The sequence below is a fragment of the Canis lupus genome, chromosome 2 (assembly GCF_048164855.1).
Source record: "Canis lupus baileyi chromosome 2, mCanLup2.hap1, whole genome shotgun sequence".
Classification (NCBI taxonomy): Eukaryota; Metazoa; Chordata; class Mammalia; order Carnivora; family Canidae; genus Canis; species Canis lupus.
In genome coordinates this window covers 74760532-74766531 of record NC_132839.1, presented here as the reverse complement: position 1 = coordinate 74766531, position 6000 = coordinate 74760532, and positions in this window count along the sequence as shown.

The window sequence follows — 6000 nt, the reverse complement described above, 5'->3', positions numbered from 1 at the left end:
AGCTTAATTATAAATGCATAGTAAAATAGGTATACATAGAAACAAAACCCAAAAGGAAATATACACAAAAAATTAATATATATTGATAGTGGAAGTTGTTTTCTTTTTTCCCCCTCTTATTAACTAATTTAACTTTCTCTAAAATCAAATGAAGGTAGGTATTGTTATCCCCATTCTAAACTTCAGAGCACAATCTCGGAGGAGGTAATTTGCTCAAGGTCAAAAAACTAGAGTGCCTGGCTGGCTCAGTAGGTGGGTGTGTGACCTTTGATTTCAGGGTTGTGAGTTTGAGCCCCACGTTGGGTGTAGTGATTACTGAAGAATAAAATCTTACAGCAATACAAAACAAAACAAGGCACCTGAGTGGCTCAGTTGTTAAGTGTCTGCCTTGGGCTCAGGTCATGATGCCAGGGTCCTAGGATCCAGTCCCACATCAGGCTCCTTGCTCATCAGGGATCCTGCTTCTCCATCTCCCTGTACCCCTCCACCCGATTCATGTTCTCTCTCGGTATCTCTCTCTCTCAGATAAATAAAATCTTTAAAACAAACTAATGTCATGAACTGGGTTTAAACTAGACATTTATGACCGAGTTCAATTCGCTATTACATTATACAGTCCTTAAAAGAGTCGTATCATTTTAAAATTGAAAAGCATTTAAATATATAAACACATGAGCCAATGCACAAAAATTAAAATTTTGAAAAATCCAAATATGTTTAGTATTCATAAAGTTAAATATGCAATGGCCATTACTTACCAACTTTGTTTAGTTACTAAGTTAATGCAATGTTAGAAAAATTAAGTTCACAAGCCTAAGAATGTTCTCAGCCAACTTCTTGAAAACATACTAAAATTGATCACAGTTATGTTTTTTGCATCACATTTGAGATAAAAGTGAATATTAAAAATGAAAAGCTGAAAAGATTTAAAAATAAACATGAAAAGCTAAGATAACAATACAATTTTATAATATAGCAAAGAAAAGATAAAATGGGTACACTATATCATGAAGTTCTATCATTCCTAAAAGGCTTGAAATAAAGTCCTTGATTGAACTAAGAATTGTTGAATGGGCAATAAGGAAATGGTTTGGAGTACAGAATGATAAGGTTAGGTAATGAAAATAGAATAAGTCAAGTCAGTGAAACTAGGGTAATTATGCAAGTTACCAAGATCTAGTAGGGGAGAAGAAAAAAAGACAAAACAAGGAGACTAATGTAGAATATCTGCATTCTTGCCAACACTGGAATGGTGAGCCAAAAGTATACAGCAGCAGTTTGATAAAAATGATTTTTTTTTTTTTCTGAAACTAAATTGAGTAACTGTAAGTTGCCCTGGCCAGAAGACTCTTTTCTTGGGCATAATAAAAATACATGTGGTATAACAAGCTCTGAGTGAATGTCTGGCAAAGAGTTTGGGCCATGTTTAGTGTAAAAGAATACCCCAATTTGATACCATATACAAAAATAAATACTATATATTAAAGACTTAAATGTAAAAAATTAGAATAAAAAAATCATTCCAGAAAGTCTATAAGCAAGGGAAAACTTCAAAACCAAAAGTAGAACCAAGTAGCTGTTTTAAAAATACTTATTTAACCACAGATCATGCAAAAGATCTCTTACAAATTGATTTTTAAAAAGACAGCCCCATAAAATTAGTGAATACTGTTAAATAATGTACAGAAGAATACAAATGACCAACGGAAAAGTGTTCACATTCATTAGCACCCAGAGAAATACAAAGTAAACTGACAATGAATGCCATGTAAAGTCATATCTTATTGTAGCTTTCATTTACATTTCCCTGATGCCTAATGCTGTTGAGCAATTTTGCATGAGTTTATTAGTCATGCATATACCTTTTTTTGAGAAATGTCTGTTCAAATTATTTACCCATTTTTGGTGGAGTTGTCTTTTTATTATTGAGTTTTAAAATTTCTTTACAAGTTTTATTTTTTTAAAAGATTCTATTTATTTGTTCATGAGAGACAGAGAGAGAGAGAGAGAGAGAGAGAGGCAGAGACACAGGCAGAGGGAGAAGCAGACTCCATGCAGGGAGCCCAATGCAGGCCTCAATCCCAGGATCATGCCCTGGGCTGAAGGCAGGCGCTAAACCACTGATCCACCCAGGGATCCCCCTTCTTTACAGATTTTATTTTATTATTTTATTTTTTTTACAAAGATTTTATTTATTCATTCATGAGACAGAGAGAGAGAGAGAGGCAGAGACACCGGCAGAGGGAGAAACATGCTCCATGCGGGAAGCCCAATGTGGGGCTCAATCCTGGGACTCGATCCTGGGACTCCAGGGTCACACCCTGGGCGGAAGGCGGGCACTAAACCACTGAGCCACCCAGGGATCCCTCTTATCAAACATTATCTGCAAATATTTTCTCCCAGTCTGTGGGCTGTCTTTTCACTTTCATGGTCATGTCCTTTGAGGGACAAAGGTTTTTATTTCTATGAAGTCCACAATTTATTCTTTTCTTTTGTCATTTGTGGTTTTGGTATCATATCCAAGAAATAATTGCTTAAACCAAAGTAATGAATTCCTACATTTTCTTCTAAGAATATTATAGTTATATTATAGTTCTATATAAGAAATAATTGTATTTCTTCTATAGAATATTATAACTATTGCATTTTATCTCTTTAACTTATTTGAGTTAATTTTTATATATTCTGTAAGGTAGGGGTCCAACTTTATTTTTTGTATGGATATCCAGTTGTCCCAACACAATTTGTTAAATTTAATTCTTTTCCTCCATTGAATTGTCTTGATAACCTTGTTGAAAATCAATTGCCCACAAATGCATAGTTTTATTTCTGGACTTTCAATTCTATTTCATTGATCTATATAACTACCCTTATGCTAATAACACACTGTTTTGGTTACTGTAGCTTTGCATAAGATTTAAAATAGAAAAATGTGAGCCCTTCAACTTTGTTCTTCTTTTTCATGATTATTTTGTATATTCTGAGTCCCTTGATATTCCTTATGAATTTTAGGATCAAAAAAAGACAGCTGGTATTTTAATAGAGATTTTATTGAATCTGTCCATTTGTTTGGGGAGTATTGCCATCTTAAGTATATTAAGTCTCTGATCCATGAATGTGGTATATATTCACATTTTCTTTTTTAATTTCTTTAAAACAAATTTTGTAGTTTTTAGAGTACAAATTTTGTACTTTCATTAAATTTATGTATTTTATTTTAATGCTATTATAGATTTTTTAATTTTCATTTCTGGATTATTCATTTCTAGTATAGAAAAATGCAATTGATTTTTGTGTATTGATCTTATATCCTGCAAACTTGCTCAACTTATTTATTATAATGGTTTTTAGCAGATTCCTTGGAATTTTCTATGTACAAGATGATGACATCTGCATAGTTTTACTTCTTCCTGTCTAATCTAGATAGTCTATATTTCCTTTTTGTCAGTAATTCCCCTGGCTAGAACCTCCAGTACAATGGTAAGCAGAAGTGGCAAGAGTGGATATCCCTTCCCCCTGCCTAAGCTTAGGGAGAAAGCATTCAGTCTTTCACCATTAAGTATAACATTAGTTACATGGTTTTTTGGTAGATGATCTTTCTCAGTTTGAGGAAATTGCTTTTCACCCCTAGTTTATTGAGTATTTTTATCATGAATGAATGTTGAGTTTTAAGGGTTGGGGATTTTGTCAAGTGTTTTTCTGTGTCTATTACTGTGATCATAGATTTTTTTGGTCCTTTATTAGTATTGCATATTGTATTAATTGATTTTCAGTTACGGGCCTTTGCTTACATTCCTTGGATAAATTTCACTTGGTCATGTTGTACATTCTTTTTTTATATACATTACTGGAGTTAGTTTGCTAGCCACTTTCATTATTGAAAGATCTTTTTCTGAGTATAGAATCTATGTGGACAGCTTTTTTCTTTCAGTACTTTAATATGTTGCTTCACTGTCTTCTGGCTTGCGTGGTTTCCAACAAGAAGTCTACTCATTTTCTAATCTTTGTTCCTCTATGCATTTTTCTTAACCTGGCTTCTAAGATTTTCTGTCATCACAGGTTTTAAATAACTTTTTAGTTTTTTTCATGTTTCTTTTTTTTTAATTTTTTTTTAAATTTTTATTTATTTATGATAGTCACAGAGAGAGAGAGAGAGAGAGGCAGAGACACAGGCAGAGGGAGAAGCAGGCTCCATGCACCGGGAGCCCGATGTGGGATTCGATCCCGGGTCTCCGGGATCACACCCTGGGCCAAAGGCAGGCGCCAAACCGCTGCGCCACCCAGGGATCCCTTTCATGTTTCTTATGCTTAGTGTCCATTGAGTTTTGGGATCTGTAGGGTTAGCATTTTCATCAAATTCAGAAATTTTTTTCAACCTTTACTTTTTCAAATATTCTATTCCTTCACTCCCAGCTCCTTCTGGGACTCCAATTACACATAAATTAGGCTCATGATGTTGTTTCCCAACTTTGTAATGCTCTATACATCTCTCAGTGATTGGCTGTTGGTTTTTTTTTTTGGGGGGGGGGTGAGTACAGGAGGGCACAAGGGGATGTTTATGTTGCCGTATCTCAAAGTTCACTCATCTTTTGTTTTTGCTGATGGTTGTTTGGATTCATGAGTCACATGCCTAATCTCTTTAGTAAATGGTTGTCCATACCCATGACCCCATTTCCAGAACATGCTATCTGGATAGGCTGAGAATTTTCCAAATAACCAAGTGCTTGTTCTTTTGTGCTTAGCAGCTCATTCTCAACCTACCTCTATCCTCTCACATTTTACTATAAGAAGCAAGGAGAAACTAGGCTGTGCCTTCTAACACCTTAGTTGAAAATCTCCTTAGTTAAATATGCAAATTTATCACTTACAAATTCTGCTTTCCACCCAACACAATATAATTCAGCCCACTTCTCTACCACTTTATTTTTTTTTTAAAGATTTATTTATTTATTCATTCAGAGAGAGCGAAGAGAGAGGCAGAGACACAGGCAGAGGGAGAAGAAGCAGGCTCCCTGCAGGAAGCCCGATGTGGGACTCGATCCCTGGTCTCCAGGATCACACCCTGGGCTGCAGGCAGCGCTAAACCGCTGCGCCACCGGGGCTGCCCTCTACCACTTTATAACAAGGATCACCTTTCCTCCAGTATCCAATAACATGTCCCTTATTTCCATCTGAGACCTCACCGGAAGCACTGTGAACATTCAGCAACATTCTGTTATGACAATTTATTCTCTAAAAATTCAGGAACTTCCTCTATAGCTCTCCTGACTGTGCTCTCATCAGAAACACCTTTAATGTCCACATTTCAGCCAACAATGTCTTTAAAGCAATTTAAGCTTACTACCAAGTACCTCAAAATTCTACCAGCCTCTATCCATAAGCCATTTCTATCTTGTAGGTATTTGTTACAGCAGCACACCACTACCTGGTACCAAAATCTATATTAGTTTCCCAGGGCTACTATAACAAAATACCTCAAACCATGCAACTTAAAACAGAGGAAATTTGTTGTCTCACAGTTCTGGAAGCTAGAAGTCCAATTTCAAGGTGTTTGACAGGACCATGTACCCCTTGAAACATGGGGGAGAATTATTACTTGCCTCTTCCTAGGTCTGACGTGAGCATCAATCCTTGGCATTCTTTGGGTGCAGCTACATCTATCAATCTCTGCCTCTATCATCACATGGCTTTCTCCCTCTGTGTCTGTGTTCAAATTTCCCTGTTCTTGTAAGTACATAAGTCATATTAAATTATGGCTATGTTAATGATATCTTAATTATACCTGCAAATATCCTATTTCCAAATAAACCTGTATTCACAAATACCAGGGCTTAGGACTTCCACATATATTTTTGGGGGACACAAACTTATCACATCAACAAAACCAAAACTGTTTCTTGAAAAGGTCAACAAAATTGACATATTTAGCTAGACAGGAAAAAATGAGAAAACATTCAAATTATTATAATCAGGAATAAAAGAGGAAACATCACTATTAAC